Source organism: Bombina bombina, chromosome 2 (assembly GCF_027579735.1).
Source record: "Bombina bombina isolate aBomBom1 chromosome 2, aBomBom1.pri, whole genome shotgun sequence".
Classification (NCBI taxonomy): Eukaryota; Metazoa; Chordata; class Amphibia; order Anura; family Bombinatoridae; genus Bombina; species Bombina bombina.
In genome coordinates this window covers 1273412197-1273428994 of record NC_069500.1, presented here as the reverse complement: position 1 = coordinate 1273428994, position 16798 = coordinate 1273412197, and the positions used below count along the sequence as shown (strand labels likewise).

Below are 16798 nucleotides of genomic sequence, written 5' to 3'. Positions count from 1 at the left end.
AAGACAACCACCCAGCGAATAACTCCCTAGAAGGACAAGGACCAGGGATCAACTCCACACTTATAAAAAGGCGAACATGAGTTAGAACCAAGGTCTACCCTCAGCTCCCTGACACAACACCATACGATTTATGGTGCTTCAGGGAAGCCACAGGCTCCTCACTGTACCAAAGTTTAGCAGACACAACCGCTAAAGGTAGACCACATAGGAAAAAAACAATATGAAGCTGAAGAAATTCGGATGCCTGCAGACAAGGATTGAAACAAACTAATTATCCTATCAGAGAAAAAAAGGATCTCTTGTGAAAACACACAGCCATTTCTGAGCTCCAGCCTTAAGGCAGCAAGGCTGACCCTAAGCCATTGTGGGAGATCAACCAACAGAGAATGTTGAAAAATATTGACGGCAACTCTCGCCTTAGAAGAAGATCCAAACCAGCAGCACATGAAACAGTAGAGGGATGAAACACTGTGAACCCCCCACCGAAAGCACGAGACTAGATTAGAAGACTGCCACAGCAGGGCTCAAACTCCAAGCCTTCAGCTACTAGGCAGGGTAGAGGTCCCTTAGGCTACCTAGGCCTGCATCAACTGGATGTACATGGTCAAGACTCAACAGAGCAGTCAGAACACCGACCCCACTCCGAGGAAACGGACCCAGTCCAAAAGGATTGGCAACGTCTGAAAACCAAAGATATAAAAATCTTCGAACCACACCTCAGAAGACAAAGGAGGAGCCTAAAAGGGAACGACCCCATGGGGGCACAACTCTGACCATTATTTAAAACTCACTTGCTACCACAAGCCATGACAGAAATACTACGTGCTCAGGTTCTAGTACCCGTACACAGCTACCTCCTAAGAAAGACCACTCCCAAACCAGGGAGATAGACACTAAACTACAGCGTCCCAGGACCAGAATCCAGCTCCCGGACCTCTTGCACACAAGGACAGAACCCCTTGGAAATGAGAAGGACCTTGGGGCCTCAATGGAAACTGTATTCAGAAACCTCCCCGAAGGAGGACAAACGCCAAAGGAATCACTTCCACAGCCATAGGCATGGAGAAGAGAAGAGAGAATGGTGAAACCAAGTGATGAAAAACCATTCAGTCATACCAACAGCTCAGTGGAAACAGACAACCACAAGTCCACATCAAAGTGCAATAACTGCCCCGACAATCACTGTCAGATCCCACCGGAAGACAGCAAGCTAACCCCCAGGTAGAGACCAGAAGGGACAAGCGGATGATTCAAACCTAAAGCTTTGAACTCTCAGACTAGAGTCATGGTCATAAACTAGACCCCCAGAAAAAGAGACCGGTCGAAGTTCAAACCCCCTGAGGAACTGTCAAGTTACCTCATATGGAAAAGAGCACCCTGGGCAGTACATCCCAATGTCCCTGGACATTGGACGCTTGAAATATATAGAGACCAAAGAGCCTAGAAAGACATCTTAACAGGTCTAAGAAAAAGGCAACCAGCACCTGGAGGAGCGTCCAGAACCAGGACCCTCTGCTTGTAAACCCAAAGTCGAGAGTCGAAGGGGAACACCCCCTGCTAAAGGTCACGGATTACACGGAACAGACTCAATTTGAAGGATGAAGGGCTGAGTCAGCCCTCCGGGATTTGGACCTGAGACCATGGGTCTTTAAAACAGGCTTTATTGAAGTCAGGGTATTTTACCAACTGAGCTACATCACCGGCCTACAGGCCCTTAGGATGAGAAGTAATAATATCACCAAGACCCCTAAAGGGTCAGCCTCCCGGAAAATCCTGTACCTCACAGGAAAAACGGTAGGAGCCTCACAACTCCTGGCAGACCAGTCGACCAGGAGATGCCGGGGGGAAAACAACAGGGAGTAACCCTAACCCCTGCACTGCCTAGAGAACGTGCAACATACTAAAAAGGGAAGAAGTAAGGAAGACACAGATGACCCAAAGAAGGGCAACAAGTAGCCCCAACAACCTACGAGAGGTACCGCGACTAGGCCACACAAAACAGACATCCAGAAGATACCAAAAGTGAAAACGAAAATAGTCATCCAAACCCATGGGAAATGGAGGAACTTCGGTTCCAAAGCCAAAAAGCCTCACGAGGAGCCTCAGCAGGCTCCGACTCCGAAACGCCCTCGACAGTAGGAACGGGAGGAGGTATCAGTTCTAGAGAAGAAACGTTCCCAAAACGGAAAATCATAACAGACATGAGCTTCATAAAACAAATTAAACACATCATAACTGGATCAAATAAAATGAAGGCAGAACCCGAGGGTGAGCGCCCAAGGAGAATGGGCGCGCTAATAGGAAAAGCCAATCAGAGGCCCTATTCTCCTAAGCTCAGAACTGGAGCAGATACTTAAAAGAAAAGATTGAAAGAAAAGAAAAACAGAGACGTCAAGGAGATTGTCTTCATCCCCTATACGTCTAACCCAATTTGCCATCCGACACGTAAGACCGAGGATCCCTCGGCCCAGTAGGACCGGAAACCTCCAGCACCGCCAAAACATGCCTTATAACGGAAGGCAAAATGTTCCCCCACAGGAATGATTGACGACCCCGGGCCCAGAGGGAGGGCCTCTGAAGCCACAGGGGCCATCGCTTCCCCAGAAGGTCAAACTGACTCAGGCGATCTCACGCTTGATGGACCCTGGCTAACAGAACACGGACACTATCTTAAAAATACTTCTCTTGGGAGATATAAATGTACCAGCGCCATAGATATGGCCATGCGGAACCGTGCCGTAACCTCTTTAGGAAACAGGCCGCCTTCCGGAGAAGGAGTAACGGCCATAGGGACACCTGCGTGCATAGCAAAAAAGGTTCTGGGGCACGCGCCTCACGGGACATGGAATCCTCAGGGGTGGATGGCTCAACACACTCTTACATTCCCTGATTGGGGGCAAGAGAATACTCTAGAACGGCAATGGGAACATAACTGATGGGCCATTTCATACTCTTCGGAAGATGTATACTCCGAGTCAGAGATGTCTGTCTCTAAAAAAATCAGAATCCTCCATAACGGAGATTGCAAATATGGACTAAAGCTTAAACGGCACATTACACCCCCAATGGCTGGGGCACTCACCACCTCCTTTGAGCTAGACAACCAACGAAAAGACTCTCTCCGTCGTCACTCGGTCAGGGTATGGAACTGGAATTACAACGTGACCACACCCAGTCACAAGGTGCACCATGTAAGCCAGCAAAAAAAGGTGCACCAGTCCAAAAGGACAGCGCAGTCTGATGATAAGGCTGTTATGTTCTGAATAGCCATGAGCCTAAGCATCACTACACATTAGCACACAGATCACATAACAAAATATGATTAATGTCCCCCCTGTTTAATAAACCCCCACAGGAGATATTAACCCTTGATTCCATTTTAAGATAAAGGAGTCCCACTGACTTCTTTCGTTAACATTACTTCACATATTGAAATAAAATTAAACGATCTTACCAGAATCCACGCAGTGGAACAGGAACATGGCCCTTCAAGTGTGACAGATAGTAGCATCGCTTCTGACATGGTCTTGAGTGAATAAAGGCAGGCAGCAAAACTTGTCAACGCTGATTGCCCAGGAGCCTCACTGAGAGGCTGACAGGATTACTTAAAACTCCAGTCCCATTTCGAAGGGTACTACCCTCTAGGGATGCACCGAAATGAAAATTATGTGTGTGCTCTGTGTACCATGCCAGTGCTGTGCTGCTCACCTTATGCTAAGGATAGACATGTAACTCAATAGAACAGGGGAGGGCTGTACATTTTTAGCCATTTTGGTCCTCTTTGTGCCGAAATTGGAATTGCACATTTTCGGCGGCCCAAATTTTGGTGCATCGCTAGTATTATTCTTTATTTAGTTCTGTGTAACAGAATCAGATTTAACCATTTTTGTTTTGTTACCAATTATCAAAATAAAGTATAGTCCTAGAAAACTATTATTATGTGCAAAACAGTAAGTCAAGTAATTAACTCCAACAGCAGCTCTAGGCTGGCATCAAATTTTAAATATGCTACACAATAATTTTACCGAAAATAAAAGGCAAAAAAACAGAAAACCGAAATAACAAAAAATGCCATTTTCGGCCGAAACTTTCTGCGGCCGAAATTTCGGTGCATCCCTACTACCCTCCATAAGAGACTATCTTCAATCTTCTGACACTTCTCTGCCAACCTCCTGTGATGAAAGGCTAAGAATGACTGGGGATGAGGGAAGTGGGGGAGGTATTTAAACCTTTGGCTGGGGTGTCTTTGCCTCCTCCTGGTGGCCAGGTTCTGAAGTAATGAATGCAGCTGTGGACTCTTCCCATTTAAGAAGAAAAAAACATAATTTATGCTTACCTGATAAATTTATTTCTCTTGTAGTGTATCCAGTCCACGGATCATCCATTACTTGTGGGATATTCTCCTTCCCAACAGGAAGTTGCAAGAGGATCACCCACAGCAGAGCTGCTATATAGCTCCTCCCCTAACTGTCATATCCAGTCATTCGACCGAAAACAAACAGAGAAAGGAGAAACCATAGGGTGCAGTGGTGACTGTAGTTTAATTAAAATTTAGACCTGCCTTAAAAGGACAGGGCGGGCCGTGGACTGGATACACTACAAGAGAAATAAATTTATCAGGTAAGCATAAATTATGTTTTCTCTTGTTAAGTGTATCCAGTCCACGGATCATCCATTACTTGTGGGATACCAATACCAAAGCTAAAGTACACGGATGATGGGAGGGACAAGGCAGGATTAAGCGGAAGGAACCACTGCCTGCAGAACCTCTCTCCCAAACACAGCCTCCGAAGAAGCAAAAGTATCAAATTTGTAAAATTTTGAAAAAAAGTGTGAAGCAAAGACCAAGTCGCAGCCTTGCAAATCTGTTCAACAGAGGCCTCATTTTTGAAGGCCCAGGTGGAAGCCACAGCTCTAGTAGAATGAGCTGTAATCCTTTCAGGGGGCTGCTGTCCAGCAGTCTCATAGGCTAGGCTTATTACGCTCCGAAGCCAAAAGGAAAGAGAGGTTGCCGAAGCTTTTTGACCTCTCCTCTGTCCAGAGTAAACGACAAACAGGAAAGATGTTTGACGAAAATCCTTAGTAGCTTGTAAGTAAAACTTCAAGGCAAGGACTACGTCCAGATTATGTAAAAGACGTTCCTTCTTTGAAGAAGGATTAGGGCACAACGATGTAACAACAATCTCTTGATTGATATTCTTGTTAGAAACCACCTTAGGTAAAAACCCAGGTTTGGTACGCAGAACTACCTTATCTGCATGAAAAAATCAGATAGGGAGAATCACATTGTAAGGCAGATAGCTCAGAGACTCTCTGAGCCGAGGAAATAGCCATCAAAAACAGAACTTTCCAAGATAAAAGTTTAATATCAATGGAATGAAGGGGTTCAAACGGAACTCCTTGAAGAACCTTAAGAACCAAGTTTAAGCTCCACGGGGGAGCAACAGGTTTAAACACAGGCTTAAATCTAACCAAAGCCTGGCAAAATGCCTGGACGTCTGGAACCTCTGCCAGACGATTGTGCAAAAGAATAGACAGAGCAGAAATCTGTCCCTTTAAGGAAAAAAAAATAAATAATAATAAAGATATTTACTCCATATCTTGTGGTAGATTATCCTGGTAACAGGCTTTCGTGCCTGTATTAAAGTATCAATGACTGACTCGGAGAAGCCACGCTTTGATAGAATCAAGCGTTCAATCTCCATGCAGTCAGTCTCAGAGAAATTAGATTTGGATGATTGAAAGGACCTTGTATCAGAAGGTCCTGTCTTAGAGGCAGAGTCCATGGTGGAAAGGATGACATGTCCACTAGGTCTGCATACCAAGTCCTGCGTGGCCACGCAGGTGCTATCAGAATCACCGATGCTCTCTCCTGTTTGATTTTGGCAATCAGTCGAGGGAGCAGAGGAAACGGTGGAAACACATAAGCCAGGTTGAAGAACCAAGGCGCTGCTAGCGCATCTATCAGCGTCGCTTCTGGGTCCCTGGACCTGGATCCGTAACAAGGAAGCTTGGCGTTCTGGCGAGACGCCATGAGATCCAACACTGGTTTGCCCCAACGATGAATCAACTGAGCAAACACCTCCGGATGGAGTTCCCACTCCCCCGGATGGAAAGTCTGACGACTTAGAAAATCCGCCTCCCAGTTCTCCACGCCTGGGATATGGATTGCTGACAGGTGGCAAGAGTGGTACTCTGCCCAGCGAATTATTTTTGAGACTTCTAACATCGCTAGGGAACTCCTGGTTCCCCCTTGATGGTTGATGTAAGCCACAGTCGTGATGTTGTCCGACTGAAATCTGATGAACCTCAGTGTTGCTAACTGAGGCCAAGCCAGAAGAGCATTGAATATCGCTCTTAACTCCAGAATATTTATTGGAAGGAGTTTCTCCTCCTGAGTCCACGATCCCTGTGCCTTCAGGGAATTCCAGACTGCACCCCAACCTAGAAGGCTGGCATCTGTTGTTACAATTGTCCAATCTGGCCTGCGAAAGGTCATACCCTTGGACAGGTGTACCCGAAACAACCACCAGAGAAGAGAATCTCTGGTCTCTTGATCCAGATTTAGCAGAGGGGACAAATCTGTGTAATCCCCATTCCACTGACTCAGCATGCATAACTGCAGCGGTCTGAGATGAAGGCGCGCAAATGGCACTATGTCCATTGCCGCTACCATTAAGCAGATTACCTCCATACACTGAGCTACCGAAGGGCGCGGAATGGAGTGAAGAACACGGCAAGCATTTAGAAGTTTTGATAACCTGGACTCAGTCAGGTAAATTTTCATTTCTACAGAATCTATAAGAGTCCCTAAGAAGGAGACTCTTGTGAGTGGGGATAGAGAACTCTTTTCCTCGTTCACTTTCCACCCGTGCGACCTCAGAAATGCCAGAACTATCTCTGTATGAGACTTGGCAACTTGAAAGCTTGACGCCTGTATCAGGATGTCGTCTAGATACGGAGCCACCGCTATGCCTCGCGGTCTTAGAACCGCCAGAAGTGAGCCCAGAACCTTTGTAAAGATTCTCGTGGCTGTAGCCAACCCGAAGGGAAGAGCTACAAATTGGTAATGCCTGTCTAGAAAGGCAAACCTTAGAAACCGATGATGATCTTTGTGAATCGGTATGTGAAGGTAGGCATCCTTTAAGTCCACTGTGGTCATGTACTGACCTTCTTGGATCATGGGTAGGATGGTCCGAATAGTTTCCATTTTGAAAGATGGAACTCTGAGGAATTTGTTTAAGATCTTTAGATCCAAAATTGGTCTGAAGGTTCCCTCTTTTTTGGGAACCACAAACAGATTTGAATAAAAACCCTGTCCTTGTTCCGTCCGCGGAACTGGATGGATCACTCCCATAACTAGGAGGTCTTGCACACAGCGTAGGAATGCCTCTTTCTTTATCTGATTTGCAGATAGCCTTGAAAGATGAAATCTCCCTTGTGGAGAGGAAGCTTTGAAGTCCAGAAGATATCCCTGAGATATGATCTCAAACGCCCAGGGATCCTGAACATCTCTTGCCCACGCCTGGGCGAAGAGAGAAAGTCTGCCCCCTACTAGATCCGTCGCCGGATAGGGGGCCGTTCCTTCATGCTGTCTTAGAGGCAGCAGCAGGCTTTCTGGCCTGCTTGCCTTTGTTCCAGGACTGGTTAGGTTTCCAGGCCTGCTTAGATTGAGCAAAAGTTCCCTCTTGTTTTAAAGCGGAGGAAGTTGATGCTGCACCTGCCTTGAAATTTCGAAAGGCACGAAAATTAGACTGTTTGGCCTTTGCTTTGGCCCTGTCCTGAGGAAGGGTGTGACCCTTACCTCCAGTAATGTCAGCAATAATTTCCTTCAAACCAGGCCCGAATAAGGTCTGCCCCTTGAAAGGAATGTTGAGTAATTTAGACTTCGAAGTCACGTCAGCTGACCAGGATTTAAGCCATAGCGCCCTACGCGCTTGGATGGCGAATCCGGAATTCTTAGCCGTTAGTTTAGTTAAATGAACAATGGCATCAGAAACAAATGAGTTAGCTAGCTTAAGTGTTCTAAGCTTGTCAATAATTTCAGTCAATAGAGCTGTATGGATGGCCTCTTCCAGGGCCTCAAACCAGAATGCCGCCGCGGCCGTGACAGGCGCAATGCATGCAAGGGGCTGTAAAATAAAACCTTGTTGAATAAACATTTTCTTAAGGTAACCCTCCAATTTTTTATCCATTGCATCTGAAAAAGCACAACTGTCCTCAACCGGGATAGTAGTACGCTTTGCTAAAGTAGAAACTGCTCCCTCCACCTTAGGGACCGTCTGCCATAAGTCCCGTGTAGTGGCGTCTATTGGAAACATTTTTCTAAATATAGGAGGTGGGGAAAAAGGCACCCCCGGTCTATCCCACTCCTTGCTAATAATTTCTGTAAGCCTTTTAGGTATAGGAAAAACATCAGTACACACCGGTACCGCATAGTATTTATCCAGCCTACACAATTTCTCTGGTACTGCAACTGTGTTACAGTCATTCAGAGCAGCTAATACCTCCCCAAGCAACACACGGAGGTTCTCAAGCTTAAATTTAAAATTAGAAATCTCTGAATCAGGTTTCCCCGAATCAGATGTCACCCACAGACTGAAGCTCTCCGTCCTCATGATCTGCATATTGTGACGCAGTATCAGACATGGCCCTTACAGCATCTGCACGCTCTGTATTTCTCCTAACCCCAGAGCAATCGCGCTTGCCTCTTAATTCAGGCAACCTGGATAATACCTCTGACAGGGTATTATTCATGATTGCAGCCATGTCCTGCAAGGTAATCGCTATGGGCGTCCCTGATGTAATTGGCGCCACATTAGCGTGCATCCCCTGAGCGGGAGGCAAAGGGTCTGACACGTGGGGAGAGTTAGTCGGCATAACTTCCCCCTCGTCAGAATCTTCTGGTGATATTTCTTTTATAGTTAAAGACTGATCTTTACTGTTTAAGGTGAAATCAATACATTTAGTACACATTCTCCTATGGGGCTCCACCATGGCTTTCAAACATAATGAACAAGTAGTTTCCTCTGTGTCAGACATGTTTAAACAGACTAGCAATGAGACTAGCAAGCTTGGAAAACACTTTAAACAAGTTTACAAGCAATATAAAAAACGTTACTGCACCTTTAAGAAAAACAAATTTTGTCAAAATTTGAAATAACAGTGAAAAAAGGCAGTTACACTAACAAAATTTTTACAGTGTATGTAACAAGTTAGCAAAGCATTGCACCCACTTGCAAATGGATGATTAACCCCTTAATACCCAAAACTGAATAATAAAAGACAAAAACGTTTTTTTTTTTTTCCCAAACAGTCACAACAACTGCCACAGCTCTACTGTGGCTTTTTACCTCCCTCAAAAACGACTTTGAAGCCTTTTGAGCCCTCCAGAGATGTCCTGGATCATGCAGGAAGAAGCTGAATGTCTCTGTCAGTATTTTTAGCTGCACAGAAAAACACTAAAATAGGCCCTTCCCACTCATATTGCAACAGTGGAAAGCCTAAGGAAACTGTTTCTAGGCAAAAATCAAACCAGCCATGTGGAAAAAAACTAGGCCCCAATAAGTTTTATCACCAAACATATATAAAAAACGATTAAACATGCCAGCAAACGTTTTAAAATACACTTTTATAAGAGTATGTATCTCTATTAATAAGCCTGATACCAGTCGCTATAACTGCATTTAAGGCTTTACTTACATTAGTTCGGTATCAGCAGCATTTTCTAGCAAATTCCATCCCTAGAAAAATATTAACTGCACATACCTTATTGCAGGAAAACCTGCACGCCATTCCCTCTCTGAAGTTACCTCACTCCTCAGAATATGTGAGAACAGCCATGGATCTTAGTTACTTCTGCTAAGATCATAGAAAACGCAGGCAGATTCTTCTTCTAAATACTGCCTGAGATAAACAGTACACTCCGGCACCATTTAAAAATAACAAACTTTTGATTGAAGAATAAACTAAGTATAAAACACCACACTCCTCTTACGACCTCCATCTTGGTTGAGGCTTGCAAGAGAATGACTGGATATGACAGTTAGGGGAGGAGCTATATAGCAGCTCTGCTGTGGGTGATCCTCTTGCAACTTCCTGTTGGGAAGGAGAATATCCCACAAGTAATGGATGATCCGTGGACTGGATACACTTAACAAGAGAATGGACCGTTGCTAAAATGGGAGGACTGAATCTGGGCACCAGCTTTAGAGAATATAATAGAAGTAATCAAACGTGCCCACTTTTAAATTTTCTGAATTTCCTTTTTACCCCGCACTGGTGTGGCAATTTGGCATTTATTTACAGTTCTGGTTTAGCATTTAGTTAGAGGGAAATAAAACCTAAATGTTTTCATACAATTTTAAACAACTTTCCAATTTACTTCTATTATAAAATGTTCTTTGTTTTCTTGGTATCCATTGTTTAAAAGCAGGAAGGTACTCTCAGGAGTGTGCATGTGTCTGCAGCACTATATGTCAGCAGTTTTGCAACAATGTTATATACAGGTATACCCCGCTCATACAGCGGGTTAGGGACCGGAGCCCCGCTGTAAAGTGAAAACCGCCTTAAAGTGAAACAAGGCGGTTTTAGCTTTTTTTCACTTGCCAGTGTGTTTAAAAACTTGAAAACATGTTTGAACTAACATATATTTGGGGTGCAATAGTGCTATGTTTAGTTTAACACTCGCACAGCACAGTATTCAATTAATATTCAATAAAAACTATACCTGTAAAATAGTGACAATTACTGTAGTAAAATTTGCCAGACTATAAAACTGAGACACAGATTGCCCTGTAATGCTGTAAACAAAGTGAACTACTCATAACAAAATGGTGCCAGTCACTTTTCTCGCAGTCGCACAAAGATTACAGCACTGTTTCAAAATCCTTGGAGGTTGAACTTCAGCTCCACAAAGCGCTGTATTAGCGAATCGCTGTAAAGTGAAGCGCTGTAAAGTGAGGTATACCTGTATTAACAAGAGCACTAGATGGCATTTTCCCTGTCATGTAGTGTTCCAGACATGTGCACGCTGCCGATCTAGATATCTCTTCAGCAAAGAATAACAACAATGAAGCAAATTGGAAACTTGTTTGTATTCTCTATCTAAACTATGAAATAAAAATGTTGGGTTTAACTTCCCTTTAAGTTTTCTTCTGCTCACAGTTTTCCTTTGTAACAAGCAAGATCACACAATATCTCTTGTTATCCTGCCTATTACCTCACCTATCCACAAACAGATTTTTTTTTTATTATTAACCTGCGTTTTATTTGTCAATTTATATTAGCAACATAGTTTTACCAACCATACACAACCTTCTATGTGAGCTTGCACTATTTGCTTAAAGTTATAACAGTTTAACTAATTGCATATCATACATTTAGTTAACAGCCAATTCTTGGCAAATATAAAATGAACCAAGATAATAAAAACTGTTAATTTTTAATTGATTCAATATATGACCTTATAGCTACACCAGGGCTCAAAATTTCCACTAGCCATTGGCGAAAACCCCCCAAAAAGTTAGGAGCCAGGGAAAAAATTCTAGGTTGTTTCCTGGGTTTGTCGAGCCCTGTTTTAGACTACTTCTGAGAGGGTAAATAGGGCAGAGAGAGAGATTGGAGAGGAAAAATGAAATTGGAGAAGAAAGAATTAAAAAAGAGAGTGGAGATAAAAAAAAGAAATAGAAGATATATGAGAGAGGAGAAACAGTGTAAAGAAAATATATTGCGTGAGAGAGAAGGGAGAGGGTAAAAAAAGAGAGATTGAAGAGGGGAGGGAGTGAAGAAAGAGTTAAGAAAGAAGGGAGAGATGATGATTATGAAATAAAAACCTCCAGGTCTGCTATGACCTTCCATGACTGTCAGCCCTCCCAGCATTTCCTCAGTTCAACAAATTCCTTTTTCCATCCAGCAGTTATCTTCCCCAAAACCCCTAGTTGATGTTGCTAACGGCTATGCACTTATTTTTGTTAATGTATTACTGTATGTAGCATTATTTAATTTGTTATGATAGAAAATAAAAACAATATTAAAAATGACTACACAATAAGAGGTTTCACAATGGCTAAACATATGCAAAGAGAGGTGGAGTAGTGGGTGTGTAGTTTGTGGGTGTGGGCGGGTAGTGAGTGACATTTTGCCCTAGCTAGTAGCTTGAAATTTACTTGAAATTTTGAGTCCTGAGTTACACTGTTACCAGAGTTATAGGAAAGTTGTAAAGCAGACAGATTTACAATTTATTGTAATTATCTTAGGTTATCTGGTATTGTCAAACTGGTGACTGTTCAGAGAGCACAATCTATTTTACAAGCTTAAAAGGACACTAAACCCAATTTTTTTCTTTCATGATTCAGATACAGCATGCAATTTTAAGCAACTTTCTAATTTACTCCGATTATCAATTTTTTTCGTTCTCTTGCTATCTTTATTTAAAAAGCAGGAATATGATGCATAGGAGCCGGCCCATTTTTTGTTGAGAACCTGGGTTATGCTTGCTTATTGGTGGCTAAATGTAATCCACTAATAAGAAAGCGCTATCCATGGTTCTAAACCAAAAATGGTCTGGCTGCTAAGATTTACATTCCTGCTTTTTAAATAAAGATAGCAAGAGAACGAAGAAAAATTGATAATAGGAGTAAATTAGAAAGTTGCTTAAAATTGCATGCTCTATCTGAATCATGAAAGAAAAAATGTGGGTTTAGTATCCCTTTAAGTCTTCAGTTCGCCATGTGTTTAAATTAAGGGGATATGAAATTCTTGTTTGATTCAAATAGAGAATCCAATTTACTTCTATTATCAAATTTGCTTAGGTTCCCATGATATTCTGTGTTGAATTAATACCTAGGTAGATATCTGGAGCACTACATGGCAGGACATAATGCTACCATCTAGTGCTCTTGCAAATTAATAACATTCTTTCTAAACTGCTACAGAAATGGGCCGGCTCTTAAGCATGTCCCTGCTTTTCAACAAAAGATACAGAGAGAACAAATACTTTTTTTTAGAATAGATGTAAATTAGAAAACTTGTTTAACCCCTTAATGACCACAGCACTTTTCCATTTTCTGTCCGTTTGGGACCAAGGCTATTTTTCCATTTTTGCGGTGTTTGTGTTTAGCTGTAATTTTCCTCTTACTCATTTACTGTACCCACACATATTATATACCGATTTTCTTGCCATTAAATGGACTTTCTAAAGATACCATTATTTTCATCATATCTTATAATTTACTATAAAAAAAATATAAAATGAGAAAAAAAATGGAAAAAAACACACTTTTTCTAACTTTGACCCCCAAAATCTGTTACACATCTACAACCACCAAAAAACACCCATGCTAAATAGTTTATAAATTTTGTCCTGAGTTTAAAAATACCAAATGTTTACATGTTCTTTGCTTTTTTTGCAAGTTATAGGGCCATAAATACAAGTAGCACTTTGATATTTCCAAACGACTTTTTTTCAAAATTAGAGCTAGTTACATTGGAACACTGATATCTTTCAGGAATCCCTGAATATCCCTTGATATGTATATATTTTTTTTAGAAGACATCCCAAAGTATTGATCTAGGCCCATTTTGGTATATTTCATGCCACCATTTCACCGCCAAATGCGATCAAATACAAAAAATCGTTCAATTTTTCACAAATTTTTTCACAAACTTTCGTTTTCTCACTGAAATGATTTACTAGCAGCTTGTGTAATTATGGCACAAATGGTTGTACATTCTTCTCTGGGATCCCCTTTGTTCAGAAATAGCAGACATATAAAGCTTTGGCATTGTTTTTTGGTAATTAGAAAGCCGCTAAATGCCACTGCGCACCACACGTGTATTATGCCCAGCAGTGAAGGGGTTAATTAGGGAGCATGTAGGGAGCTTTTTGGGGTAATTTTAGCTTTAGTGTAAGTGTAGTAAACAACCCAAAGTATTGATCTAGGCCCATTTTAGTATATTTCATGCTACCATTTCACCGCCAAATGCGATAAAATAAAAAAAAAAACGTAAACATTTTCACACAATTTACAAACAGCTTGTGCAATTATGGCACAAATGGTTGTAAATGCTTCTCTGGGATCCCCTTTGTTCAGCAATAGCAGACATGGGGTGCGGAGCTAACTACCAACATGGCAGGTAGTAAACATCAGGAGCTCCTGACTTTGTTCGATTTATAAGAGCTAAAAAGTGGACTTGGATGACACTAAAAACAGAATTTATGTTTACCTGATAAATTTCTTTTCTCCAACGGTGTGTCCGGTCCACGGTTTCATCCTTACTTGTGGGATATTCTCTTCCCCTACAGGAAATGGCAAGGAGAGCACACAGCAAGAGCTGTCCATATAGCCCCCCCTCTGGCTCCGCCCCCCAGTCATTCGACCGACGGTTAGGAGAAAAAGGAGAAACTATAGGGTGCCGTGGTGACTGTAGTGTATAAAGAAAGAAAATTTTTTTCCAAACCTGACTAAAAAACCAGGGCGGGCCGTGGACCGGACACACCGTTGGAGAAAGAAATTTATCAGGTAAACATAAATTCTGTTTTCTCCAACATTGGTGTGTCCGGTCCACGGTTTCATCCTTACTTGTGGGAACCAATACCAAAGCTTTAGGACACGGATGAAGGGAGGGAGCAAATCAGGTTACCTATTAACGGAAGGCACCACGGCTTGCAAAACCTCTCCCCCAAAAATAGCCTCCGAAGAAGCATAAGTATCAAATTTGTAAAATTTGGCAAAGTATGCAGGGAAGACCAAGTCGCTGCCCTACAGATCTGATCAACAGAAGCCTCGTTCTTGAAGGCCCATGTGAAAGCCACAGCTCTAGTAGAATGAGCTGTAAATTGTTCAAGAGGCTGCCGTCCAGCAGTCTCATAAGCCAATCGGATGATGCTTTTCAGCCAAAAGGAAAGAGAGGTAGCAGTAGCTTTCAGTCCTCTCCTCTTACCAGAATAGACGACAAACAAAGAAGATGTCTGTCTGAAATCCTTCGTTGCTTCTAAATAGAATTTCAAAGCACGAACTACATCTAAATTATGTAACAAATGTTCCTTCTTCGAAACTGGATTCGGACACAGAGAAGGAACCACTATTTCCTGGTTAATATTCCTGTTGGAAACCACTTTTGGAAGAAAACCAGGCTTTGTACATAAAACTACCTTATCTGAATAGAATACCAGATAGGGTGAACACACTGCAAAGCAGACAATTCAGAAACTCTTCTAGCAGAAGAAAAAGCAACAAAAAACAGAACTTTCCAAGAAAGTAACTTAATATCTATGGAATGTAAGGGTTCAAACGGAACCCCTTGAAGAACTGAAAGAACTAAATTGAGACTCCATGGAGGAGTCAAAGGTCTGTAGACAGGCTTGATTCTGACTAAAGCCTGTACAAACACCTGTACATCTGGCACGGCTGCCAGACGTTTGTGCAACAAAACAGACAGAGCAGATATCTGTCCTTTTAGAGAACTAGCTGACAAACCTTTATCCAAACCCTCTTGGAGAAAGGAAAGTATCCTCAGAATTTTAATTTTACTCCAAGAGTATCCCTTGGAGTCGCACCAACAGATATATTTTTTCCATATCTTATGGTAAATTTTCCTAGTCACAGGCTTCCTGGGCTGAATCAGAGTATCTATAACCTAATTTGAAAACCCACGCTTAGATAGAATCAAGCGATCAATTTCCAAGCAGTCAGTTGCAGAGAGACTAGATTTGGATGTTCGAATGGACCTTGTACTAGAAGATCCTGTCTCAAAGGTAGCTTCCATGGTGGAGCCGATGACATATTCACCAGGTCTGCATACCAAGTCCTGCGTAGCCACGCAGGAGCTATCAGAATCACTGAGGCCTTCTCCTGTTTGATCCCAAGCCTGGGAAAGAGAGGGAACGGTGGAAACACATAAGCTAGATTGAACGACCAAGGCGCCACCAATGCATCCACCAGTGTCGCATTGGGATCCCTGGATCTGGACCCGTATTGAGGAACCTTGGAGTTCTGACGAGACGCCATCAGATCCATATCTGGAATGCCCCATAGTTGAGTTAACTGGGCAAAGACCTCCGGGTGGAGTGCCCACTCCCCCGGATGGAAAGTCTGACGACTCAAATAATCCGCCTCCCAGTTGTCTACTCCTGGGATGTGAATTGCAGATAGATGGTAGGAGTGATCCTCCGCCCATTTGATGATCTTGGATACCTCTCTCATTACTAAGGAACTCTTTGTTCCCCCCTGATCATTGATGTACGCTACAGTCGTCATGTTGTCCAACTGGAACCATATGAATTTGACCTTTGTCAGGTGAGGCCAAACCAGGAGCGCATTGAATATCGCTCTCAGTTCTAAAATGTTTATCGGAAGAAAAGACTCTTCTCGAAACCATAGACCTTGAGCTTTCAGAGTCCCAGACCGCGCCCCAGCCTAAGAGACTGGCGTCGGTCGTGACGATGACCCACTCTGGTCTGCGGAAACTCATTCCCTGAAACAGGTGATCCTGAGACAACCACCAGCGTAGAGAATCCCTGATTACCTTGTCTACTTGAATCTGGGGAGACAAGTCTGTATAATCCCCATTCCACTGTTTGAGCATGCACAGTTGTAATGGTCTTAGTTGAATTCGAGCAAAAGCAACTATGTCCATCGCTGCGACCATTAATCCTATTACTTCCATGCACTGAGCTATGGAAGGCTGCAGAATAGAGTGAAGAACTTGACAAGCGCTCAGAAGCTTTGATTTTCTGACCTCTGTCAGGAAGATCTTCATTTCCATAGAATCTATTATTGTTCCCAGAAAGGGAACT

General features: G+C 42.8%; 1 protein-coding gene across 3 annotated transcripts in view; it reads right to left on the bottom strand.

The window, feature by feature from the left end:
- ANAPC4 (anaphase promoting complex subunit 4) overlaps positions 1–16798 on the bottom strand; it is a 209898-nt gene that overhangs the window by 21540 nt on the left and 171560 nt on the right. The gene's annotated exons all lie outside the window — the stretch shown is intronic.